Here is a 13,632-nt window from a genome sequence, read left to right on the forward strand (position 1 = left end):
CAGCATTTGTATGCTCTTTATGGTGAAATATCAAAAGATTCACTCGATTCCATGATTCTCTCTTACCCGAATATGGTATAAATCCTTTATTTACCCGCTATTTTCATATTTTAGTCAAAATCATCATTATCCATACTTTAAAGTTTATTTTTTTCATTTTTGTTATTGGTTCATGTTCATTGGGTCAGATCGATCCAAAAAGGGTCAGATCTGACCGTATGTCAGCTTACCTTAGATTTGGATCGTCGATTTGTTGTCTATTGGGTTTGATTGTAAGAAAGGGGTTTTGTCCCACATCGTGGTTGTTTGGTTTCAGTTGAACTTTTGGGGTTACCCCAACCCTCGTACAAGAACAAGTTTTGAAAGGTGAAAAAATAGTAGATAAAAATATAGAGAGATTTGAGAGAAAAAAAAGTTGAAAAAACTCAGATTTTTTCAAAAAAACTTCTTAGTAAAAGAATTTTAAAACCTAGACTGAATATTTGGGTTTTTTTTAGTTAAAATATTGGCCCTTACTTTATTTATTTTCGTGTGTGGCTGGTTTGCTGAGGTTTGGAAGCACAGAGGCTCCCAAATCCGTTCTTTTCTTGGTTGCGCACATGAAAGGTAAACCTTAATTCATTTCATTTCATTTTGTTATTTAGTATTCTGCCTAGTTTAAGTATGTTTTGATATCTATTAATGATGGTGCTTAATTGCTAAGTATGCCTTATTTGGTTCTATGCTTAACATGTGCTTTATTTGATGTAATGTCACGCCCCAATTCCGGGGTGGCGTGACCGGCACCCGAAGCCAAACTAGGCCCGAGTGAACCACTCTAAATCTGAAACCCTGGGGAGTGACCCCCAACTTAAACTGATAATGTCCAATCTGGAGATATATAAAAATCGATCGTCTCGTACGGATCGGGCGCACACCCAATATATATATATATATATATATATATATATATGAGCAAGCCGAGGGGGCTGCTTTAATCGTACAAAACCAACAACATCCAACAGGCATATACAAGCCGACAAGGCTATCACACCGACATACTATGTACAAGACTCATCTACAAGCCTCTAGGGATATGTGTGACTATACCATACAATCTGGAGTGAAAAAGGAAAACTCCAAAGGACCTGGCAACTCCGAATAGAAAGGGAGCTCACCAATCAGCTGATATATGATTACGCCTACTTAGGAGGTCTATCCGCCTATCGATCAGTACCTGCAGGCATGAATGTAGCGCCCCCAGACAAAGGGACGCCAGTACGAATAATGTACCGAATATGTAAGACAAGGTAACAGCTGAAATAAAGTAACAAGCTATACTCTGGATATTTCAAGAAAACATCTGGAAGTACTCTACCTAGGTTGCCTTTCATCTGAGACAAGATAACACAACTCTATAGGTATAACTCCGTGACCCGAGGGTCAGGCATAGATAACTCCATGACTCATAGGCCAGGTATAATCAACTCCATGACTGGTAGGTCAGGTAATAACTCCATGACCCGTAGGTCAGGTAATTACTCCGTGGCTTATAGGCCAGGTAATAACTCCGTGGCTCATAGGCCAGGTAATAACTTCGTGGCTCATAGGCCAGGTAATAACTCTGTGGCTCATAAGCCAGGTAATAACTCCGTGGCTCATAGGCCAGGTAATATAAAATGTAAGTATATGTATATCGTGCATGTGCTGAAAAGTACCGACTCTGTAACATGTCTCTTCTGTCTCTCTATGAACTCCAGGACATAGGAAGGGGCCCCCGTAAAGAATAACATAACACTCGAAAACTAGACAACAATATGACAAGATCTACTTTGAAAAATCTCGAGTCATAAGGTTTATCACGCTCCTACCATATGTGGAAACATGCCAAGAAAAGAAGGAGCAGCCTTAACATACCTTTTCGGTCGCCTTAACTTTAACTATCTAATGCTTATCCTCCCAAGTTCGTAAATCTACATTCAAGAGAATTCATATTATTATTAGGCTTATCGTCATATGCTTGTCTTAAGCCCTCAAATTAATTCCTTTTAAAATCTGTAAATTATAAAGATCTCCCCTGTTTATATTCCTAGTCCGAAATCACAATACCAACAAAACAACAACAATAGAAATACTAATATCAACTACATCATCATCAATACCAAAATATTCCATAAAACATCCCACATGATGTTTTTCAACATACAACAACAATGTACACTTCCTTTCTTCCCAATCAAGGAGCATAATCTCATCAACACACTAACAACATTAGATACCATACATATATCTGTAAATCAGCCCAACCACACGGCCGCACCATGCTCAAAACAGTCCATAAACACAACAACTACAACACAACACTTTATGACCTTTCCTCCATAACTATTTTCACTTTTAAGACTTGCTAAACCTTCAAATCAACTCAACATAAGAGATAGGATAAAGAACATACCTTATACTTGAAGAAATTTAGCCACACCAACTTTCTTCAAGACCAAACTCCCCACAACATCAAGTAGAAGCAAGAACAAACACCTTTCATGGACTAGTTTGGTGTAATCTTGTTACATCCTTGATTTAATGGGCTATAAATGTTTGGGGAGTGTGTTAAGAGATTTCTAGAACTCATGGAAGTGTAAAATGCTGAAAAAATGGGGTTTATGGGGGTGTTTATACCCCTCATAAGTCGGTTCCACCGACTTTCCCAAGTGGGACCTGCGGAAGCCATTTGGCAGCTTGGATGGGTTATCTTAAAATGGCCATAACTCCCTACTCCGATGTAGTTTTGACGAGCTGTTTGTTGCGTTGGAAACTAGACTCGATGAACTTTATTTTAGGATTTTCAAACACCTTAAAACTCCTAATATACCTGGAGATATACCCCTCCAAATTTGACCCAAAATTCTGCCAACTTTTTTCCAAATTTTTGACAAACTTATTTTCTTAGATTTTCTTGGTCCCGGAATCTTCCAAAACTCTCCATACATGATATTTATTATTAATAATACTTAATAATGATCATGTCCTTTGGTTTCAAGGTTATCCGTTCTGGTTACGACTTACGAGATCGTAATTCATCCTTTACCTCATTGCTACGAACTTCCCATAGCTTGTACCTTCCAAAACTTCATGGGATGTCTCTGATACTTCATTAATACAGTGAAGTACGTGGCATGCTCATTCTCTAAAAATGCAAGGTGTAACATGCAAACACAGTAGGAATTAGTGTAAAGGTTATGGTGAAATTCATTTAAGAAGTAGGCTGCTTGAATCACTTATTGGTTTTGTTTGTTCATGTGATCTTAAGGTTCTATATTCACTATAAAGAAGTGTGTGTGAAGTTCTTTTGAAAATCCCTTTCCTTTTTTTCTTGAATGCTTTGTTGGTTCATTGATTATGATCCTAAGCAGAATCTACATAGGGAAGTTCAACTTATTTTAAAAAGAAATGAGACAGTCTATGTGTTGATTTAGATGATTGTGGGTAGTTTACTTGTAATATGTGCCTGTGATTATAGTTAGAAGTCCCATACTTTGCTAATCAGTCATGAACTGCCCCTTTGTGAAGTGAAGTCATTTGTCAAAGTCTTAATTGTGGTTGTTTGAACTTGACAAGTTGATTTTTACACAACTCCTGGTGTATTCTCTTTCTTTTAAACTAAATAAGTGAATAAACATTTAGGTAGGATTTAAACCTGTTTGCTGAATCCTTGAAGATATAACAATAGATTACCTTATTTCTTCGTTCCTTTCCTCTTACATGATCTTGCTCACTTAGAATAACACAAGACAAGATAAATCAATGGTTTGTTGGTTTGTCAATTAATACTAAAACAAAAGGGTATCAAGTTCATGTTTTAAATTGTAAATTGATAAACCGTTCATGGCAGTATCTGTGGTTGTATTATCATCTAATGTAGGCTAGGCTATGTGTAATTACTTGTGATTTGTAGCAAAGGTGCACTAACTGTCTATTATTTGTGGCAAATCCCAGAACTAATATGACTAAGGGACTTTAATGTGAAATTTGTTCTTTTCTTTGAATTGATCAAGGCTTATTTTCTTATCTGGATTTGTTTGCTTAAACCTGCAGACTCCATAACTTGTTCTGTGCAGTCCATGTCATAAACCCCTCACCTGCAAGCAATTTATTCGCAAATGTGCAGAGTTTGATAAAAAAAAAAAAAAGGAAAAGTGAAAATGAAAAGAAGTGACTAACTATAGGAACTATAGGATTAAGCTCTCATTTGAAGACTAATCAAAGTTAATCTAGATGGTAACTTGCTAATAGGTTGGTTGTCAATATGTAACTCAGTCATGATCATGTTGAAACTGGAAAAATATAAAAAGAATGGAATGAGGTAGTGCCTAGGAAAGAGGTCTCTCCTTCTATTTGTGATTTCCTCCTGTTGGTCTTGCCCTCATTAGTTGTTTTATCTAAAGAGTGAAGTAAGTTTATTATAGGATAAACTAATATGCTATACTCTTGCATCTGTGTTGTTTCTTCATCCATGTGTGGGTCTTAATTTGATAAAGGCTCATAAGTGTTCTAATTTTATGAGTTTAAGTGTTAAAAGAAGAATGAAATGAAGCAGCTTGGTCTTGATGTGTCCAAATCCTGAATAGTCTGGGGTCTGAGGCTTTTGTCTTGAGACATGAATTCTTTCTTTGCTTTTCTGTGTGCATAAGTAGATGATATCGTAATAATAACCCTTGATTTTCAACTTGGCTGAGCTTAAAGATGGAAACAGATAGGGAAAAACCTTATGATGCTTGTCTAAGTAAAAGAAGAGTATGAACGGATAGAAAAAGAAGAAAACAGTAGTTGAGAACTTAACAAAACATTTGTCTTTGATTTGTAAATTGTCCAGTCTCTTTTGGTATGTGATAAAGGGTAATAAAAGATCATAAGTATAGGGGTTGAGGTTGAAAACCACTTTGCTAGATGAGGAAGGTCTTTTAAAGACATCTTAGGAGAGGAATGAGAAAGGGTCAAGCAATTATCTTTTCTCCCAAATAAAATATTGTCATGGTATCCCTCACAAGCCTATGGGGGTATAACCTCCTACATTTGCACCTTTGGTGTTTTCTTGTCATCCTGTTAAGTCCATTGAATCCTAAAAGATGAAACTTTTTGTGCACTTGTTAGTTGTTCATTAGGACTGATAGCCTGGCTTTGTTGTATTTGTTTTGATGTGTTTTAAGAAAAAGGGGTTGGGCTAGTTGGATGATGTATAATGATTTGAAAATTGTGATAAAACTGGAAAAAGGAAAAGTTATTTTCAAAAGAGAATACTTTTTTTTTTTTGAAAAATAAGGTAAAAGAATTTTATGGAGATGATATGATAATATATGACAAACTCTTTAACATTTGGTTAAGTTAGGATCATGATTTAGACCCCATGTGGATTCTGTGTGCATTGATGTGGGTTCAACTTGTGTTTTGAAAGGTGATATGTTCTCTCCTTGTATCCTAAGTCATAGTAATACTTAATAATACCTCAAAAAATAAAGAAGTCAATGATTTGCATTCATTCAAGGTAGAAGTGTAGGCTGAGGGGTGTATTTGACCCTTTTCTTTGTGATACTTTGGACAACAAGTCATGCTTCCTTTCCATCTTCTTCTTTGAAATATGTTGTGAGTCCATTAATCCAAAGTCCCAGTAAAAGATAAAGTTGAACATAATCTGGTTATGTTAGAAGAATGTGTTCTCCTTCTGTGCAGCATCAAAAGTTAGTCAAGAATATGTGATATTTGTCCAGTTTTAAAAAAAAAAATGAAGATTAAAGATAAGGCCATAACTAAATTAGGTGCATCCCTTTAAAACTAATTTAGACCTTTTTGCAAATGAAATAGAATCAAGAGTAAAGGTTAGGAAAATTCTAACCTTTGAACTTAGAAATGTGAAATTTCTGTGCATTCCTGGGACTTTGACCTTCCTACCTGCTTAAGTTATGTATGAAGATGTAATTCTTTGTACCTGAAACTTTTATATTCTATATGGGATCATGATGACTTTAAAGTCTTTTTGCAATTGTTTCTACAAATGATCCTAGTTTGGTTTTCATTATTGCTTGTGTCTTGAATTGGGTTCTGTGAGAAGTGATATAGTATCATGCCAGTAAAGGGATGTTCCATTTTAAAAGGACTCTGATTTTCACCTACTTGGTTTTGTTACACCATACCTGTTAAGATTACAGTTTGGTTCCTTCTGTTTATTCTTTGTCTTCTCTAGAGGAATCATTCAGACTTTGGAACATAATTTCTAAAAATGGCAAGAATCTTCACTTGAATTATCCATAAAATGTCAAGGCTCATTTGTGGCTTATACTTAGATAGTTCTACATATACTCCATGTATACCAAACCTGCTGTGATTGAACTATACCTAGAGGGTGGTTTTTCCTTATCCTTGTGTGTCTCTATACTTTACCACATCTACTTGATTCAATATTGTCTAGGATTGCATTGTTTTTATGTGACAGTCACTATTGTGATTATTTGGTTTAAGTTTAGTCTAGGCTATACTGTGCCCATACAGATTGTTTTCATTTTCATGCTCAAGTCACTTCATCTCTTCTGTACTTGTCTCATCCATCCTTGTTGGCTGATAGTTGTTCCATACACATGTATATTGGGCCTATCCTATTTATTCTGAGCCATGTGTGTGTATGTAGTGTTATACCCCTTTTTAACCGGGTCAAAATAGAGTACAACATATTGGTGATTCCTATATTATTTAACTTAAGGAGTCGCCACCTAATTATTTTTAAAGGTGAATTAGGACACCTATTTTAACTAAGTAAATGCTAAAAAAATTAACTCCGATTAATAGTCTACTTAACTAATGTGATTCTAGGTAAGGGTTCTTAGTTGTCCTAAAGGGAAGGGGTTAAGCATCCTTTAAGATCCGCTTAAATACGGTTAACCGGCCAAACTTAGGTTAATGAAATTAAAGCTAAGGAAATATAGATATTGCCTTTTAGTTATTTAAGAAAATAGCTTGCAACTATATGCAGATATTAATAATGTTACAAGAGGAGGTTTATAAGGACACTAGTAGCTAAGTTAATTAAGACAGTAGATGTAGAAGACGATTTTAGCACCAGTCAAGATCTCTAAAATTTGAAATAATTCACTGCTAAAGTATCAATTGGTTTAACTACTGAAAATAACATTAATTGATCAAATAGCTAATATTAATTCGAACAGTAACTTTAAAATCTCTCTTTCGTTAAATAACAATAGGCCAGGACTTGATAAAAATGGAGGCTTCAGAAGATACGAAACATAGTTAAAATCTACTTTCAAAGATGCACTTAAAAACAGTTTGTAAAAAAATCATTTTTTCTTCATATACACGCACCCTCTAGCAAATATTTGGCTAATTCTTTAAAGTCTTAAATGTATGAGGTAAATACTCCATAAGATAGAATAAGTTCTCCATTAATAATAAGAGTGGAAATTCTAAAGGGGCTTAAGTGAAATATTCCTAATTAATCATGTTAAGCAGTATGTCCAACCAAAAACAACCCAAAGCACATAAACAAAAACAACCAGAGGAAAAGGCAACAAAGTGAACGTATAAAAAGAGAAGTCGCCTAATGCACGGGTTTTGCGTGTCCGGTGTGGTTCAAGAAATGTGGAATGTGTTGACTCCATGCACGGGTATGGTAATAGCACCGAGTCTCATCTTAAGACTCCGTTTTGAGAGAGTCCCGAATTAATACTCCATTTGCTCCAAAGTGTACATGTAAATAAAAAGAAAAAATAAAGATTAGCAAATGATTTGACTATATTATTTCCTACAACAAGTCAAGCACCTTAGGGTAAATCAAACTTCAAACAACATTGGCATGGTATTTAAAATTAGTCAAACTACAATAAAAGGCATGGTATTCAAAGTTTCTCAACCCATTAACATTTTGCTAGCTGAATCCAGTATACCCCCTCCTAGAGCTAAATAAGTATCACTCATAAATATGCTACAATACATGATGTTGAAACAAAATAACTTCCTACAGACATGCTCTCGGTTATTAATGCAAAGCAGATAATGGTGGATATTAGATCAAGATTCTTTATTTTAGCTTAAAACAAATTCGTGAAGAGATGATTTTTAAATGCAGGGATTTCAACAAGGCGGGGGATAATGGCTAACTACATATTATCTAAGCATATTTTAAGTACAAAAGGACATGAACAGAATTCTTTCTTTGTTGTATTTTTAAGCTCAAAGATGAACATGCTTTCCAAGATGTGAGTAAGATGAGGACATAGGCTACACACTCAACCAAAGTTTCAGTAGCACCACAAAGGAAATTACCCCCTCAAGCATTATAACACACAATTCATGTTCATGAGATATTTAGTTAGGTGAAACAGTAAGCATCTAAAAGAAATCCCTACACTAATTTCCTGAACATAAACACATATGAACACTCACATTTTAACAAACATTTATTGACAGGATTTAAGCAATGAGGTTTCACAAACAGTGGAAGTCTATGTCAACAATGTATGAATAAATAATTGGTTCAGGCTTTTACATTTTAACTACAAATTGAAAATAACAATATAAAGAAAAGGACTGACCTTTTTTGGGTGCAGTGAACTGGGGCAGGGGTCTTAGATTGCAGATCTATGTCCAACACAAATGACTTCGACCTCGAATGTCCTCAGACGTGAAATCTCGACAGTAAGGTAGAGAAACAATGATTTAGTGCTAAGTGTAGCGGCTGAAAAAAAGTTGTCCTCGAAAAGTACTCCAAATGCTAGTATTCTTAGGACAAGCTTAGGGTTTGAGGTTTTTGGGCGGGATTTTGAGTGGTATAGGATTTAAATCAAGTCAAATGGACCGTTCAAATCTGAACGTTGAAAGTGTTTTGAACAGATCTTCACGTGATTTGGCTTAGACATTACCCAAAAATCGTTCGACCACTTATGGTCTTTGATGATTATAGCGCGTATTGAAGCATGGAATTGGAAAGAGACGATGAGACGTGCCAACTCAAGCGTGGACAGAGATAATTCTTGCACAAAAATAGCTCGGACAAGGTCTGTCCATGGTTGTAACATAATGAATTCTTGTGTAGAAATGGAAATGGAAAGATAGGGGTGTGCGGCTGCTGATAGGGATATTAGGGATTGGGAACCCTAGTATTTTCGAAATATTCTAAAGGGGCTGACGAGTTTTGGGCATCTGGAATATTTGGGCCTGCAGTTTGGACATTGGACCATGGGTTTCATTTGGGCTGCTTTGGTCTTTAAATTGGCAGAAGTTGTTGGCCTTTTCTCCTTCTTTTGAATTTCTTGGAGCCTCATGGTTGAATAAAAATATATTCTTTTAGCCATATTATATAGTACCATGTAATATTAACATATCAGTATTAAGTAATTAAATTATTTAATATACCTTAAAAAACTATAATTGCTAGAACTTCAATAAATTATGACATATTTCAAAGTTTAACGAAATAAAAAATGCTATAGTAAATAATATAATAATAATAATAATAATAATAATAATAATAATAATAATAATAATAATAATAATAATAATAATAATAATAATAGTAATCGAGTTACTAATAGGAGCGACGATACAATATTTGATTTATTACCAACTTAGAAGCTCAAGGAAATAAATTGGAAGAAATGAGGGTCAAAATTGAGTGTCAACACATGGATCTGTGTCTTCCATAGTTGTGTTTGTTTGAGAGGCAGTTTAGGTAAAGGGAGGTCTACTTTGAACCCTTCCCTGGTGACCAGCCATGCCGGAGGTTCACGAAACCTCTTGGAACTTGCCAGGCATCAGGAATAAAGGGGGGGGGGGGGGTGATGACATGGCTTTCCACCACCTAGTTTGGGTTTTGAGTTTGGGGACATGGAACCCACATATGCACCGCACATGAGCTTATGAATAAATATCATATGTTGCTTATATATGTGCATATGTAGAATGGGAATTGTAAACAGTAATGCGTTGTGTATATTATGTGCATATATCATGTATGTGATAGGAACAGTAAAATATAAACTAACCGGGGTCTTTTGTTTTTTCCCCTCTCCACTGCATGGCCACTTGGGCCGAAGTCCAACCACCCTCCAATAGGGAAAAAAATTTCAAGTGTCTTTGAGTCCAAAAGAAGAAAGGGAAGCTAATATATTGAAGGCCCAGTCATGGGTAAAAGTGACATGAAGGCTCAACCATGGGTGAAAATGGTTTGAGTTTGGTACACCCCATTTCACTTTACTTCATTACATTTTCGTATTTTTGCTTATTTGTATTGTATTCGTTACTTGTAAAACCCACAAACATTATTGGAACCATTATTGTGAATTAGGCATCTTAGGCAAACGGTGCACATGCCATTTAGATTGACTTTAGCACCCAAAGCTCTTTTTCTGAAAAAATTGAAAATGCATACTGATTTTGGAAATAAAAAATGGAAAACAAACTGCTTTGACCTTAATAAGTGGCGAGCCAAAGAGGTCTTCTTTTAAATAGAGACGGTATAACGTGTGGTACCAAAATTAGGTAGATGAATACATTAGACGAAAATTTCTTTTTTCAAAAACTGTTGAAATATGTCTCTTTTCTGGTCATGACTCAATAAAAATGCAAATGTTTTGGGCCAAAACCCACCCGAGACTTTTCCTTAAAACTAAATGTTTTCAAAGAATATTTTGGGCCAAAACCCATTTCAGTTTTGGTCTTTGAAAAAATAAGAATCTGTATAAAGTCACCATTTGGGCTAAGAAATTCAATTTGGTGTTTTTTTACATAAAACCTGAGGCTAATAAAAGGAGACTAGGGCCCATAATGTAAGTGGCCAAACGAGGTATATTTGGGCCAAGGCCCACACGGGTTGTTTATTTAAATAAATAAAAACATTTCTTTGGGTCAAGACCCATTTAATTTTTCTAAGCAATGAACTCATGAATTAAAAGGTTTTTCTGGACTAGTGCCCATGTTTTAAAGAAATTTAGTAAAGTATCCTAAGCCCAAAAACGAAATGGATTTTATAGTCCAAGTCTCGTTTTTTTTTTTTTTTTTTGGAACTAAATCTGGGGCTTTTTTATAAAAAAATATAGCAAGTATATTTTGTAAAGGGAACATATACAAGAATTTTTAGGCCACAAACATAATTCATTTCCCTTTTAAAAAATCACTTCCCATTTAAAAAACCAACTGCGCAAAATATAAAGAGTTCTTTCTTAAAAGGTTCAAAATAGTCCAATTTACGCCTAATTTATAAAAAATTAGGTAAGGGCATTCTAAAAACGTATTAAGCGGATTAACCCGGCCCATGTGTGAGTAAAGCATGAATAGAACTTAAATCAATAAAACAATAAATAAACTTTCCATCTTTTTCTATAGAAAACTACTATCCTTATATATAAAAGGAACTAATTATACCCGGATATCATAAATCCTAACCTAAATACCCTATATATAAAAGGGTTATATTCAATTCCTTTTTTTCAAATAATGATATGCAACATGACAGTTTTTTGCGGGAAATAAACACTAAGTATCATGCAAATACTCACTCATTGGAATTCGAAGGTCAACCGTATAGTACGGATCCTTAATATTAGGGTGCCTAACACATTCCCTAAGGGATCGTAAAACCTTACTCAGAACTTTGGATTAAGTGGGTTTTTCACGGTGTATGAATAAACCCTTCAAAACTAGTTTTCCTAATTTTCTAAAAATTAGGTGGCGACTCTTTTAAAACAAAGTCCGAAAGAGCACCAATGATTTCGAAAAAGCTTTTCCAAGCACTAACCCCGCCCGCGAAAAATGCGAACCGTTACAACAACCATCTATTTCCAAGACAACAGCAAAACCATCTATTTCACCACAAACACACAACCATACAAGTTAAACAAAATACACCAAATAGGGGTTCAACAACTGTTTTGATTTTATCCAAGAGCTAAGAATCAGTTGCCCCAAGTTCATCACTTGTTGGATAAAATCCAAACTTGGATAAAATCCAAACTTTTCCTAAACCATACCATACCAGGACAATAACAGCACCAACAACAGTATTTCATTACAAACATACAACCATCATAAGTTAAACAAAATAAACCAAATTGGGGTTTTTAAAGCAAGCAACCTCAGCAGATGTTTGCAACTGTCAAACAAGTCTTTGAAGTTGTTGCAACAGCTTACTCATCTGTTGGAAAAAATCAACAAAATTGCAAGCCCTTTTTTTCGAAATCCTAAGGAGAATAAGAACAAAAACAATACCAAAAACCATAATTTGACAAAATGCACAAACCCCAACAAGTGAAACAAATACCCCAAATAAGTGTTTATCAAACATGGAACAACAAAATAAACAACATTGAAGACAAACCCACGTTCTTCTTCTTTTTCTATAACCAAAATTATCAATTTCACACTGTGATTTCAAAACCCTAACTTTTGAATCAAGTGAAAGAAAAAATTTACCTTCAAGAAGAAGCGGCAACAGCAGCGAGGAAGCAAGAAGAGAGACTTGAAGAAGAAAGATGAGAGAGACTTGGGACTTTGATTTTGAAAAGAAAAGAGGAGAGACGAGAGACGTGAAGAAGAAGAGGAATGGTTGAGTGGGAGTTTTGGTTGAGATGAGCTACTTTTGATTTTGAAATATGAAAGAAGTGGGGAGTTGTGGGAGAGGAACGCTTTGGGTGTTTTTGTATAATGGGTGGGTTTTTTGGGTGTTTTGTAAAAGATTAACAAGTTTTAAAAATTACATTTCGAACCCCAATTAACTTAATCAGATTTTTAAGTGGGCTTTGACTTGGGCTGGTCAAAGTTGTCGCCAATATTAATTTCAACACTTGTTTGATACCTTTTGTTAAATCTTCCCTTAATTACTTGGTCTCACTTATTAAATAGAGAAGAAAAGTCTGTTACAGATAGCTTTGAATTTCTCTTTCTGAGGTTACGTTCTTTATTTTTTCGTTCAAATTGTTTTCTATTCCAGGCAACAAATAGTATTTGGGTAAACTTAATCGATAGCCAGATAAAAAAAATTGTAATACCCAAAAGAATAACTAAAAGGGTAAGATGTGCCAATCACCTAAACTTTAGTGGGTAAGTTGCAATTTACCCCTTCCCCGTTGACCGTAGAGATCGCCGTCTCCCTCGTGACTTGTATTTTGATGGTTGTTTCCTAATCTTTTGCACTGAGATTTGAAGTGTCCCTTGAAATTCTCAACAAAGACACAAATTTGGAAGAACAAAAAAAATCTCTAAAAAAAAGGAATAATATTTTTGCTGCCTTTTTTCAGAATTACCTACCAGTATTATTTGTTACTGTGATTCCCCTAAGTAAGTTTTAACTCTTCACCTGTAGGTTGTTGTCATACTTGTGTGTTGCTAGGTTTAAATGCTAGTTGCATGTTTGTGATATTCTTAGTAATTCAAGCGAAATTTATATGCTGAAACAGATCCTTAATTAAAAATCACCATAGCGCTAAGCTTTCCGGGACCGTGGTCGTCCGTCTCCGGTTTGCCGGCCAATAAGATCTCTGAGATTGACCAGCCAGCTGGGTTGGTTTGGCTATTCTTTTCTATTGGACGGTGTCTTTCTCTGATTTGTTCCTTCCTCGGCAAGCTTGGGAGTTTCCTGATGTAAGCTCCCTGGGT

General features: G+C 35.2%; 1 long non-coding RNA gene across 1 annotated transcript; it reads right to left on the reverse strand.

The window, feature by feature from the left end:
- Positions 1–909: 909 nt before the first annotated feature.
- On the reverse strand, positions 910–9,256 carry LOC132045035 (uncharacterized). Its single transcript, XR_009412339.1, has 2 exons — positions 8,577–9,256; positions 910–1,216 (listed from the first exon to the last, which is right to left on the reverse strand). It is a non-coding gene; the product is annotated as an uncharacterized LOC132045035 (long non-coding RNA).
- Positions 9,257–13,632: the final 4,376 nt, after the last annotated feature.

This window comes from Lycium ferocissimum, unplaced genomic scaffold (assembly GCF_029784015.1).
Source record: "Lycium ferocissimum isolate CSIRO_LF1 unplaced genomic scaffold, AGI_CSIRO_Lferr_CH_V1 ctg593, whole genome shotgun sequence".
NCBI classification, from domain to species: domain Eukaryota; kingdom Viridiplantae; phylum Streptophyta; class Magnoliopsida; order Solanales; family Solanaceae; genus Lycium; species Lycium ferocissimum.